The 14201-nt window shown below is 48.0% G+C and overlaps 1 long non-coding RNA gene across 5 annotated transcripts in view; it reads right to left on the bottom strand.

Annotated features, from left to right (window-relative positions):
* Nucleotides 1-4985: 4985 nt before the first annotated feature.
* LOC116834599 (uncharacterized) overlaps nt 4986-14201 on the bottom strand; it is a 106875-nt gene continuing 97659 nt past the window's right edge. For all 5 annotated transcript variants that reach the window (XR_012656817.1, XR_012656814.1, XR_012656818.1 and 2 more), the window contains exons 3-4: nt 8354-8515; nt 4986-5672 (exon numbers count right to left, since the gene is read on the bottom strand). This is a non-coding gene — a long non-coding RNA (uncharacterized LOC116834599). The remainder of the gene's footprint in view (nt 5673-8353; nt 8516-14201) is intronic.

The following is a 14201-nucleotide window of genomic DNA, read 5'->3' as shown; positions in this document are numbered from 1 at the left end:
ATCCAGGAAGGTGTGAATGACCACCCTGAAGGTGAGGCCTCAACCTGTCCTTTGTCCACTTCCAGGTGACACATTCTCGGAAAGATGTGGATGAACTGGAGAGAGTCCAGAGGAGAGCAACCAAAATTATCCAAGGGTTAGAAAGCTGCGCCCCCTCCGCCCCCTATCATGAAGAAAGGCTAAAAATGGGCCTGTTTAGTCTGGAGAAAAGAAGCCTGAGCAGGGAGCTGAGAACAGGTGTCAAATCTGTTAAGGGCTGTTCTACAATTGTTCTCCACAGCCACTGAGGATACGCCAGTTACTGCTTGGCCTAATCTGCAGCAAGGGCGAGTCAGGTTAGATGGTAGGGAAAACTTTCTAACGCTCACAGTAGCCACGCTCTGGAACAGGCGTCCCAGGGTGGTTGTGTTAGTCTTTGAGAACAGGCTTTTCCCCCCATGCTCCCGAGCGACATAAATTATAACGACAAAAGTGCTTGTGTAGAGGGAGCCTTTGAGAAGAGGCTGGACAGCTGCCTGTCTGGGATGGCTGATGTTACTTGGTCCTGTCTCAGCGCAGGGGTCGGACTAGCTGACCTCCTGAGGGCCCTTTCAGCCCTACATTGCTGTGATGGGGAGGTTACCTTTATCCCTCCCTGCTGCATTTCTAGCAGCATAAGACCAATCCCCTGGCCTGGCAAACTCCAGCTATGAGCCAGTGACAGACAACTACAAGAGAGGACTGGGCATCAGGACTCCTCCACTCAATGTCTGAAAATCAGGCCCTAAATTAAGAGACTTAATTCATGCAAATTTGCAAATCTGTCATCCCAGCTCCTTGGTTTCTCTCAAAAGTTGCTAGCTGCTCAGCAGGAGTGACTGATTTGTCTTTCAGCTGGAGGTGCCCGATTTTCACCTGTACATCCCCAAATGGCTCAGGGGCTGCCTTCCACTCACCCCGGACCATAGTGCCAGAGCGGCAAGCAGCAGCTGGTGCCCGGCTGATATAAGGGGGAGGTGGCTGCTGACTGGGCATTCTCAGGGGGAGGCCTCACTGCTTTTGAATTCACTCTCTCTTTGTCTGAACTAGCTGGGATCCAATGATGACACTTGGCATGGTTTATGTCCCAGCCCACCCATTGAGGATTTGACAACGGGGGGTGGGGAGAGAGATTGAAACGCAGTGTGTGTGTGTAAGTAATAGCTTCAATTGCTGCACTTCAAATGTATTTTTAAGTGACGTGAAGAGCGCAATGGCCAGGCCCGTTTTATGGTATTCCTGGAAATCACAATAAGAAAAATAGTCACAAATGACACATTGCAGAATTAGTGCAGGTGGGGCAAGAATACATCCGCAAAGAGAGAAACCAAAATCCAGGGGGTTTTCCAAGGGAGGGACGTCAGGTCTTTCATTCCAGCACCCTCAGAGCAGCTGCTGCATTTCCAGCTCCAGCTCTGCTGAGATTTCAGGCAGGGGAATGGATCTCAAAGGCTGACAGGCAAAGGAAAAGAAACCCCTCTGCTTCTGGCTTTCAAAATGCCCCTCACCTGAGTGCAGCCGAGCTCCGGAGTAGGAGGCCTGGCCACAGCACAGGTGAGCCACAGATGTTGTGTTGGAGCAGATGGAACCATATGGCTTCAGGCTCCACTTCCTGGGTTATAAAGGGGAAAGGCCAGGGGAAGGCCAATTTCATCCCCTCATTCCACGGTGGCCTTGGCTTCACTCATTGCCAGCTGGGGACGTAACACGTTTCTGAATACTCCCACAATGAACAAACTTTTGTAGTACAAAGTTGTGTAGTGTGGCCCCACTAGTCTTCACAACCGTGTTAAGTACCTAACGAACAACATTTAACTCAGGATATGAAGTCTTCTCAACCCTGAGTGTTCAAAATCATGACGCCTAAAAGAATCACAAGCTTAGTTTTAAAAAAAGGTATGATTTTTTTTTTTAAAATATACCATTTGGGGTTCTTTATATTGTGCCCAGCCTTTAGGGGGTCACATTTTCCAGCTTTTCTCTGCAACCACAAGGGATGGAAACTTTCCTCTTTTTAAAAAAACCAAAAGCTGATATTCTCACATAAACCCATGACTCCAGGAGCTGGGCTTTAAGAAAAAACACCAAGTATTCTCCTGATTAAATTGTGAGCATTGGCTACATGGCTGAATACTGGCTATGCCAATTTCTTTCCTTTTAAAAAGCTTTCTTGGGATGCAGGGCAAGGGTTCTAAACATGGTTCCCTTCTCAATCGCTTGGATCCATTCTCTTGTGATGTCATAATCCCCCAAGTTCTCCTGTTGCCATAGAGTCTTTCAGGTAGACACAGACAGGGATTGATTTTTCTAACACAAAACACAAATAGGATTTTCTTTTTTTAAAAACCAAACCTCCAGGCGCCTTTATCCTGCATAAACAAACAAAGACGACATGAGTTGGAGACCACTGGCTTCTCTATCTTTGCAGGTGGTCATTTGGGCACAGGGCTTATTGGGAATGGCTCCATCCTGCCCTACGTAATAGGACATATCATAAAGCTTTCAAAGGGGGACAGAATTTGATGTTGATTGAAACACAGCAGCCTGGGGTGTCTGTAAAGTTCACAGCAGCTCCTCTCTGTGAATTAGTATGTCTTGATTGATGTTATGGCACTCACCTTACCAAAGCCCAAACATGGAGAGGGAAGCTGGCGTCTCCATAGTTCAGATAGCAGCTGAGGTTCCATTGTAGGACTGATTTCAGTGATTCCGAGCACACCTCTAAAAGCTACAAAAAAAAAAGTCAGGTCAGCCCCAATGTTGGTAGGTTAGGTGTGAGGCCAAGTTAGAATTTGTCGTGATTGGGGAAAGAGGTTCCCGACCTGGCATGCTAAGAATAGCGAGTCTTTTGCGTGTATGTTTGAGCCTGGTTCTGTTTACAGGTTCAACAGTGTAAATCTGGAGTGACTCCAACCACAGCAATAGCGTTAGTCTGGCTGTGCACTGGGGTAACACAGCAGAATCTGGCCCGATGTATCTTTTCATTCCTTGATTATTATCGGTGCCTTTCAGTGGCAAGTCAGGCCCTTGCTGAGGGCAGGTCCTTTGGGAGGTGGGTGCTGCTCCCGCTGCTGGGAAAGTCTGGCTGCTGGAATTCAGTGGATCTGCTCAAGCAAAATGGAAACAAATCTAATCTCCAAGGTTGGGGGAGGGTGGGGGGTGGAAGAGACTTTTTGCCCCCCTGACTCCCAGCTGCAGTCTGGCTAAGCCCTAAGTATCTTGTAAACTCTTTATGCGTTTTATACTATATCAAGGCTATATCATGGCTGAGTGCTCCCTCAGTGGGTGGTCTGTGGCCTAAAGCTGGATTAACATGAGGAATGGTCAGACTTTTCATGCCTCCAGCCAGCCAGCCCCCCCCCCCCTAAAAAAAAAAAAAAAAAGTATGTCTTTCTCGGCTTGAACACTTCCCTCCCCGACCCTGTCTCCTAAAATATTTTTTTGTAACCTTTGTTCTATTATTGTAGTTTTAAAAGCTTTGTTTCCCTTTTGAGCATGGGAAACTATCCATTCTCAGGACCTCTTCTGGGCAGAGACAGGCTTCCATGGAATACATCAACCGCCAGGCACGAGGCGATGGGGCAACGAGATGCAGGGAGAATAGCTATGTTACAGCCGGCCCAAAGCTCCCCAAGCCTTTTTCCTCAGAGATCCTGCTGCATTTCTTTAGGAGGGGTAAAGAAAATCTTAAGGCAGCAAAGGTTACGAAAGGGCTTGTTCAGCGTTGGGCAAGGCTGGAGTTTGCTATCTGTTATGGGCCGGATGCCCTCGGAATCGCGACATGGGAAAGTGACTCTGGTCAAAAGACCAGGCGGCCAGTTTCTCAAAACAGCTTGGGGACAAATTTCACAGGCTGAGCAGCCAGCTTCTCCAGGGCTCAGCACCCCATATACAGCTGAGGTGCTGAGCTTTTTGTTTTGCTGCCTAGATGGGAACTGTGCTCCTTGGAAAGTCTGAACCCAGTTGAGGGCATTGATCACTTTTCAAAGTCTGGCCTGTGGTGGGGCAAGTTCATACTCTCTCAGCAGTTTCTAGAACAAAGTAGCTGAATTGTACAAGTCAAAGGAAGGTGTTTCTAACAGCTGGCACCTTGAACTCCACTTGCTAACCAGAGCTGGGGTCTGTCTGCCTCTCCCTTCATTAATAAAGATCCACAGTGGGAATTTGGCCAGTGCTCAGATACTACAGTGCCATAGAAGAGCCTAGAAAAGTGGATTCTGGGGCTGGTACAGGAGGCAGAACGGACTACGTTTCACACTCCCATAGCTGTGTTGTCTCTGCAGGGGTGACAATGCCTCTGTGTCAGTGCACATGGCTAGCACTCACACCGCTGGCCCATCGGGATTCTGAGCAGTGCCCCAGCACACTAACCACAAGAGTAATTCATCACAACGTAAAGAGGGGCTGAAACAACAAAAGCCAAAATCTGAATTTTGAACACTCGGAAGGCTGGGAGCAGGGGTTGGCTGGGTGGCTTCCTAAAGGGAGGGGCCATTTGCAACTTTCACGTTCAGTTAGGACTGCAAATGCCCCAAAGTCTGTGTGGGTAACAAGCCCATCTCCCCCACCCTCTTACAATTAAATCTCAGACTTTTGTTACAAAAGAAACCCTCTCCGCCACTTTTACTCCAGTGGAACATTCCTCCTTAATCAGCCAATCAGAATTTCACTTGCAAGATCAGCCACTGAGCAAGGTGAGCACCCCTTGGAACCTTGGGGAATCCTGGCTGCCCATTGGCTGGTGAGGTCGTCCTCTGGTTTATAATGAGAGGACTATTTGCAAAGACCCATCCAATCTGAGAAGACAAAGGCATGCTTAATATGGCGCATGTGATGGAGGATGTGTGTGAGCTGTAGCTCCGGCCAGGAGCTCGGAGGCATTCTTGGTTATCTCAGCAAGAAAACGGGAACATCGATGCTACAAGCTTCAGCAAAGTAAATCAATAAAGAGGAGTCCAGACTATCAGTCAAATTCATATTTTTAATACACATCTCACCCAGCAGCAGCCAGGACAGTAAGAACTTACTCAGCCAATAGAGTCTTTCATTCCATAGGGTCCCAGGACACATGACAAACGGATACACAAATTAGACACAGTCTCGGTGTAGCAGCATGCCGCAATGCTACGTAACCCCGTGCTTGTAGGCTGCGGGGCTTTTGTCACCCTCCGGTGACTAGTCCACATAAAAGACACAGTCTGCCCCGGTTTCCAGTTGTTGGATTTAGTCTTTGAGCTTAAGCATTAATGCTGTTTATGGTTTGAAATCCCACCAGTGACCCAAGTGGGGTTCATGACAACTATACAACCCTAGAGAACAGGAAGGGAAGACTAATCCCATAGCCAGTGGAAACCACAGGGGGGATTTTAGGAGGCAGAATGCAACACACCCCCCCAATGGATTTGGCTCTGTTTACCTTGGTGCTTTCTGCTCAGAGGGGAGATGCACACCTTGTCTTACTACTGGCCAAGCGTTTGTTTGTTTTTTGGCCATTTACCAAAAATGACCCTCCCCTCCCATCAACGCTCTCCACACGCTAGTCACTGTTTTTATTTTGGAAAGGAAACAAATCTTCAAATGGAACTTCTTGCAAATACTGGGCCATTCTTGTGGCTTTTGTGCTCATCCAACATCACATCTTCTGATCACGCCACCTGTCAGTCAGAGAGAGCTGTTTCAGTGATAGGACATCACATACATTTCCCGCCTCCCTGCCTGGCTAGGAGTATGGACTCCCCAAGGGCCTGATTTGCAGATACGGTTGGCACCCACAACTCCAGCGTTAGTCAGTGTGGGAAAACTTGCCTCACTGAAGTCAGTGGGCATTTTGCTACTGATGTCATTTGGGCCAGGTTTCCCCCAATGAGAACTGCAGGTGCTCAGCACCTCCGAGAATCCAGCCCCAAGAGGCATGTACTTGTTGGCCAGAATGTTTCAATCAGGCTGTGAAACTTAGACTCTTAAATGCAAAAAAAAAAAAAAAAAAAAAATCCGCAGATTCAGGGTGACCAAACTGTGTATGAATTTGGGTAGATTTTTCAGTTAAAATAAATTAATAAATAAAAAAAAAAATAAGAAGAAATTCAGAAATAGTTTGGCCTTTTCATTTTGGAAAGCTGTTTCATTTCAGAATTTCCCTAAAAGTTATTTTAAAAAAAATATCAAAAAAAGATCATAGAACCCCCTGCAATGAAACAAAATGTTTAGTTAGATTTCATGTGATTTTTTTTTTACTTTCTTCCTTCACTGAGAAATTAAAAAAAAAAGTTTCAGTTCGATCCAAAACAATTTTTTCACCCCCAATTTTTTTGTTCAGTCATTGAACCAAAACTTCAATTATTCACCCAGCTCAACTCTTCAATCCATATTTAGCTATTTTAAAAAAAGGTGCTGTGGGCCTGCAGATCCCACAGAAGTCCCTGGGAGCGAGAAGTTCTCAGTGCCTATGGAAATCAGACCTCTTTTCCTTGGGGATCTCAAGGCAGGTTTAGGAACCTCACCCAAAGCCACCAGGTTTGACAATTACAGCCTTTTTTTTGATAATACAGCAGTGACCTCCGCCGCGTGATTATTGACATTTAACCATTTATCTAGCTTAGTGGGGAAGGAAGGTCCTGTGGTTAAAGCACTGGACTGTGATATGAGACGGCCGTTCTATCCCTGGCTCTGCCTCAGGCTCCGTGTGTGACACAGCCCAGTCATGTCAGCCCTCTGTTCCCCATCTGTGAAATGGGGATAAGGGTCTTTCCTTTCTCCGACCCTTTGTCTGGTTGGTCTCTGGTGTCTGTAGGAGCTTTGGGCCACAGACTCTCTCTCACTACATGCTTGTGCAGCGACTGGAGTCTAGGGTGACCAGATGTTCCAATTTTATAGGGACAGTCCCAATTTTGGGGTCTTTTTCTTATATAGGCTCCTATTTCCCCCCACCCCTGTCCTGATTTTTCACATTTGCTGTCTGGTCACCCTAGTATCACTGTAACACACACACAACAGGCGAACCTAGATGTTCAGAAAGCAGCGAGAGAATCTAATGAGAGTGATGGGAAGAGGGAAGAAAGTTTACTGGTTATTCTCCACTGCACACATTCTACTGCAGGGAGCAGTCTGGGCCTGGCTGTGCGCCGTGTGCATGAGATAATCTAACAGAGGTTTTTCCCCATCTTGGATTTCTACTACTCTCTGATTCACACTGTGGGCCGGGCCTGCCTATTCCGCCCTCTTTGCTCACAGACAAGAGATAAACCAGCGTATCGGGGAACTTCCATGAAATGTTCTGTGCAGCTCGTCCCCTGGATCCTGTTTCTTTTTAATTATCATGAAGTTTGGCAGATCCTTTTGTTCTCCTCCTGTTAACCTTCATCCCCATGACCTAAATTACAGAGTAATAACCACAACATCCTCTGCCCCTGCGGAAAGCAGCTACTGCAATCACAGGTTCCTCCAAGCCATCGGAAGAGAAGGAGATGATAATGAGAGGTTTTATGCTTTACCTTGAACTTGTGGGCCAGTTACGGAAATCCCCCTTATTAATTCGACTGATGGGAAGTCATCATTTACAAATGCCCTGTTCATCGGACACAGGTGGCCGCCGGTCAGGTGTCAACAGGGAGTGGGAAGAGAAGATGCACTAAGAGGGATTCTGCTGAGACTGTATTAACTGCTTGGCTGCTGGGAGACAGAGCCGTGTAAGGCACCGGAGGAGTGAGACCACCTTGCACACGCAGCATGGCTCGGACATTGCATCGACTTCAATGGCCGCCCGTGGCCACAAGCCCTGCAGCTTGCAGGAGAGTCCCTGCAGTATCAAGGACCCAATCTACAGCCTAGTGCCCTTGCAATGGGATTTAAGCCTGGCCCTTTATTGTTTTTAGAAGGGGTATTACTGGGCTAGCAGATGTCACGGACGTCTGGCTGGAGTGAGGGGCCATGTGTTTGGGGGACAGGGCGCACCCTAGCTCTCTCCAAGGAATCTTGAAAGAACAGAGAACAAATGATAACAGGGGACTCAAGTCACAGCTGTGTCAATGCTTAACAGGGAGAAGAGGGGCGACCTTGTGGGTAAAGCACAGGCCTGGTACACAGGAGCCCTGGCCACGGTTCCTGGACTCACGACTCACAGACTCTCTGGGTGACCCTAGGCCAGTCACTCAGGGCAAGATTTTAAAAAGCAACTAGCAATTTTGAGTGTCCTAATTTTGGGGGACCCAACTTGAAGGGGCCTCATATTCAGGAAACATGGAGTTCCTGCATGCTTCCCCCCTCCCAGTTGGGTGCCTAACTCCCATAAGCTGCTCTGGAAATCCCACCCTAGAGCAGTTCTTTTCCATGGCCTTACTTCGCCCCTGGAGAAGCACAGTTGTGGTGGCGTGAGATGCGTAGCATGAATCTCTGTCGTTAAGTGAGTCGCCTTTCAGGGCTGCCTGACCCCCAGAAGTGGATGGAATCGGTTGGCGGAGCCCTCTGGGTTGGGGTCAGGCCAGAGGAATGGCATAATTTCCTGAAAATGAATGCGTACATCATATTAGCATCTGGGCAGGATGATTCCTTTGTACTTTCTCTCTTATTCTTAGTTAATAACTTCTTTGTAGAACTTTGATTTCTGCCTGGATTCCCCCCTTGTCCCCAATAGTATGCAGTGTGACCCTTCCCCCCCCACCACGGACACTGCCCTCTCCTCTGTAAGGCACTACATGCAGCTTCCCAGGGCTAAGGCCACATTGATTAATTGGCCCATTGGGGTATTTATCTCTTCCAAGATGCGATGTTTGGTGCTCATCTCACGCCACGCCTGCCACTCACATAGAGCAAGCCCTGAGCTGAAGACCATCACTCTTTTCCCTTCAGCTTGCACTTGCGATCTGAGGCTACCTCGCTCGTTTACACCCTTGGATCCATGTCCCTAATCAGGTTACAGCAGAATTTGGCTTTTGGGCTATTTCTTACTCATCATCGTTTTTCCCTGATCTGCTCCATGTAGGGAATTAACACAGATTTATTCCTTTCTCCAAGAGTGTATGCACATGTGTGTACATGCATGGCTGCATGCATGATCATGTGTACACACAGGCACTGTGTGTTCATCTATGTGCGCATGCTAGAGCTGCTAAAAGTACTGAACAAAACTTTTTTGGTCAAAAATGGCTGTTTTTCAAAAATAAATATTTTTGCAAAAAAAGTTGACAATTTTTTTAAAATTTCTTGCAAGATTTTATACAGACATTTTTTACTATCAATATTATCAAAATGGTTTTCGATACCCAGATAATCAAACCTGGTTTTCAGTAAATGAAATGTCTTCAAATCAAGACTGGCTGCCTTTCTGTGAGATCTGCTTCAGTCAAACACAAGTTATCGGGCTCAGTGCAGGGATAACTGGGGAGTGTCTCTGACCTGTGCTATGATCTAATGGCATCTTCTGGCCTGAAAATCTATGAACCTATGAAAAGTTTAGAAGAATATTTTAATAAAATATTTCAATATAAAAATTCAACACCTGCCCCCCCCAAACCCAACCAACCAAGGTCCATTTTGAACCTTGCAAATAAAAACAAATTTGAAATTTCAAAACTTTTCACCAATTATTTAAAAAAAATTTCAGCCAGCTCTACTGCATAAGTGGTTTACCATATACCTCTCTGAGCCCTTTGCCTGCCTCTATTCTATAATCCTCTGTACATACACCCTCTGTACATCACATCACATCCACAGGTCTTCCTGCTGAGGAGGACAGGATGGACTCTACCTTGGTTATTTGTTAGAACCACTTTCCTTACGCAGCCAGAATCTGGGCTAATTGTCTCGTCTGCATGCCCAGCCCTGGGGTAGGAACCCAGCACTCCTGTCCTGCAGTGCAGAGCTGGCCCAGAGCAAGAATCACATGCTCACTCATTCGTCCTCAGAAGCCAAACCATTGCTAACACTCTGTGCCGTCTACAGTCCTGGCTGGCTTGTCTTCTGAAGCTTCCAGTCGCTCATTTCCCCACCAGACAACAACACTACTGTGACCAATATTAAAAGGAGCCTAGTTTGGAGCTGACGGTAATTGAGTCTATGCAGGTTCCAGCAGAGAATTTGCCTTGTGAAGGGTGATGTGCACTGGGCCAATGATTATTTATATTGTGGCAGTACCCAGTGGCCCCAAGGACCAGAATCGGGCCACATGTGCTTGGTGATGTACAGACTTTCAGGAAGTCCCATTTGCTGAAGAGCTCCCAGCCTATCCAGCAGGGCATGGGCACCACGGCTGCTATATCCCTGAACAAAGCCACTCAGCCCAGTGAGCTTCTGGCCTGACCATGAGATTCCCAAGGGTGTCCACTCAGCCCAGCAGGCCAGCTTCCTGCAAATCTCCCCAAGCAGTACACCTCACTATCTCCTTGGACTTCCCACCATCATCTCTCAAAGTGGGCAGGACACAAAGGAGGATGAGTAGCGCTGGTGGGAAATCCTGGCACTCCCATCCCCGGGCAAAGTTTTGCGATTTCAGGAATGCTTCCTGTCACGAATGGGGACAAAATGTTGAAATGCTAAACACGGCCGAGAACTGAAAAGCCCGAGAAACCTTCTGACTTGGGTCAGTCGGAACATGGAGTTTATATCATTTCAAAGATGTTTCATCTACACTTTGAGTGTTGTTATTTGAAATGATTTTTGCCATAACGTGATTACATTTCTAAACAGAAAAGTTCTTTGAACCGGAAACGCGGAATTTTCGTTTGGAAAACGTCACAGTGAAGGGGATTGACAATCTCTAATCTTCTTTTTTCTCTCTCTAAAATAATTCAAATCAAGAACTTTGTCAGACCTGACCTGTCCCCGCGAGAAGGTTTGATTTTGACAAGTGGATATTTTCCACTCCCCCACACCCCCCTCATCAGATCTCATCAAGAAATGCCCAACTGTCTCTGGTGATGATCAGTTAATGGACATGTTTAATTAGCATGGCGGGTAAAGCTCCAGAACCTGCCAGCAGCTGCTCTACACTAGGGCTCCCAGTGGAAATTGCTGGCTAGCAGAGCTGAGGCCTGGCTGGGTAGCTGAATGCAGACCGGAGCTCCCGAGGAGGGTGCTGGTGGAGGCTGGCTCTTCCCACTCACATGGCTCAGCATGTGTGGGGGTGGCAGAGAAAGCACCTTGGGGCATTAGCCCCCCAAGAGTGGCCAGTGGAGCTGGATGGAGGGGACGGGGATGTTGTCATTTCAGGCTGGGATTCAGGAACGTTGAGGCATCTGGAGATGAAGGGAAAAGGGGAGTTAACTCTCCACCTCCTCCAAGCCCCCATGTCTCCGCTTCCTTCTCTCTGTACTCCTACCCGCTCCCTCGCAGCCTACCCCCGGCCGCCATTACCCCCGCCATTGCCTCCCCCCCCTCCCAGGCACACAGGGAAAAGCTGTGTCGGGGAAACAGCTGTGATTCCAGTCACGGAACTGATTTACATACATTTCCATATGGATTAATTTCTTCCCCCTCCCCATCCTGGCAGTGGGAATCGGAGTCTGCTACCAAGGTGTGTGTGTGGGAGTCTCCTGTGAGCCTGGGCGGGCATTATGGGTGGGTCTGGTGCTTTGCATGAGAAAGGCTGAGAGTGTTTTGCTGGGGACACCGGTGGGCCCCCCGTTTCCATCCTCCCACTTTATTAAGCTTGTGCTCCCATGGGAATAGATTTGCTGAGCAAACTGTTCTCCCCCTGCTCCATGCATCGCAGTAAAACCCTCAATAATAAAAGGGAATTTGTACCCAGAATCTTTAGCAAGTGTGAAGGACTTCAGGCACCCTTTATACACAGCGGATTGTGGGTAGGGGGCAATTGAGGGAAACTGGGAGTGGGACTGGGGCCCTTCATCTCTAGGTTGCTGCTAGCCCTGGTCAGGAGGGTGCTGGATGGCTGGATGAGGGAGGGGGATGGAGTGTTTAACCCTTTACCTCCCTGCAGTTGGCTCCCGCCTGCAGTGAGTTTGCCTGTTGTAAAAGCCTTTAAAATGAAACCCCACAAAATTTTGCTGGGTTTGGGTTCAAGTCCGGTAACAAAACGTAATCAGTTCCAATCAGGCTCTGGACTGAATCCATTTGGGCCATCGCTGGGGAGTCTTGGGTCCCCTTGGACAGAGATGGTTTTGTAACAAGGCTCCAAAACCTCATGACTACACTGAGAGACGTGGCTATGGGTTGGAGTCTCAGCTTTACTGTATGGAAACAAATGGCACAGGACCCAGTGGGTGCAAAACTGTCTGAACAGACACCAATGAGAAAGAACCAACCTTTGCTCTTTTCTGGCACCTCCTATGCCAGGACCCCTCAAAACACTTCATGGACTTGAAGGAATTTAGCCTCATAGGTAGGTCGGTTTTATTATCTCCATTTTACAGATGGAGAAACTGAGGCACAAGGAGGGAAGTGACTTGCCCAAAGTAACATACCTGGAGGCTAAGGCAGAACACAGGCTGGAACCCAGGTGTCCTGGCCCCTGTGCATATTCTTTAACCATCCACACTCTTCAGCCCATATTCTCAAAAAAAGACTAGTGATTTTGGGTTGCCTTAAAGAGGCCAGATGGTCAGAAAGTGCTGGACATGCACCCTTTGAAAATGAGTATAGGGAGGCAGTATGGCCTAGATCAGTGTTTCCCAAACTTGAGACAGCGGGGATTGGCTGGACCTGCCGACATGGCAGGTAAACAAACCGGCCTGGCCCACCAGGGGCTTTCCCTAAACAAGTGGCGCCCCAAGTTTGGGAAACACTGGCCTAGAAGATAGAGCACTAGACTAGGACTCAGAAGACCTGGCTTCTATTCCTGGGTGACCATGAGCAAGTTACTTCATGGCTCCGTGCCTCAGTTTCCCCATCTATACATTGGGGATAAGGTACTCTGACCTCCTTTGTAAAGCATTTTGCGATCAGCTGATGAAAAGTACTATATAAGCCCTGGGTATTTAGATTATTATTGGGTCTGCAAGCACGGAAGCCGCCAACATTACTGGCCCCTTTGAAAGTCTGGCACTTTGCTTCCTTTCTGGGCTGTGGGGTGGGGAGGATAAAACCTCACCCACTGTGAAGGACTCAGATACTGCAACAATGGGACCCAGAGACAGAAAGACCCACCCTATGCTGGCCTCTGCACAGGGAGAAACGTGCCCTATGTGAGTAAAACAGCCACCAGAGCCGAGCAGATGGCATGTGGTTCTTTAAAGCTGCTTTGGTTTTACCCAGGCGTCTCCGTCAGGAGGCAGTGGAGAAGACTGAGTGGGCCCTTCGAGGAGAAGAGGGATGAGGGCACCGCCAGAGGGAGAACCACCCTTGGTAAAATACCCCCGGGAGCCCCACTGTGCATGGCCCCTGTTGTTATTTAGGCAGTTTCAGTGAAGTTCCGCCTGGGCCAGGCAGCTGGCAAAGTCCTGTTGGACTCCGAAGTCATTGGTTGTGCGGACTAACCCTCAAACCAGCAACAGGGGATGCTAACTGAGGTAAACACATGGAAGTGCAGTCTGGTCAGCAGCATGGGGGCTGGGGGAAGTGAGAGCCCAGACTCCTGGGTTCTAGCCCCAATGGGATCTACAGCAAGGAGAGAGGCAGAGCATCAGGGAGCCTGGGCTCTAATTCACATCTCTGCCACTGGTTCACTCTGTGACCTTGGGGCAGTTGCTTCACCTCTGAATTGAGCAAGGACCTTTTAAAATCTTGCCTTTAGAGACTTGCCTGGTCTGTGGTGGAGACACGAACTGAGTCCCAGGTCAGTGCCTGCTGGCAGAAGGTTATTATCACTCCTTTTCTCTGCCCTTACTCTGGGGACTGATTTAATTTCAAACAGCTAGAGTTTATTGCCAGGCCCAAGAGGGTCAAGTGGGTGCTTCCCTTTCCTGCTAGTCCTGGAGGGCTCTGCACCCAGCCCTATCCTACAGTTTCCTCTCACTGCCATTGTCTCGTTTACCTGGGAAGATTGCTGGCTGGAGGCTGCTTTCCTTTGTCAGTGGGAACACGGGGGTCTAGAAAAACCAGTTTATTTGCATGTGTGTATTGCTGGGTACTTAATTCCCAATTGGAATTATATTGCTTAACAATAGACCCTTAATGTCACCTTAATGTCTCCTTGCTTAAAATGCAAGCTTCCCAAGCAGCAGAAAAAAATTTCTCTCTGGCTACTTTTAAAACCAAACCTTTCTTTCTGCTAAAAACCCCTAGCAGGGAAA

The sequence above is a fragment of the Chelonoidis abingdonii genome, chromosome 11 (genome assembly GCF_003597395.2).
Source record: "Chelonoidis abingdonii isolate Lonesome George chromosome 11, CheloAbing_2.0, whole genome shotgun sequence".
Classification (NCBI taxonomy): Eukaryota; Metazoa; Chordata; order Testudines; family Testudinidae; genus Chelonoidis; species Chelonoidis abingdonii.
This window is presented reverse-complemented; position numbering and strand designations above follow the sequence as displayed.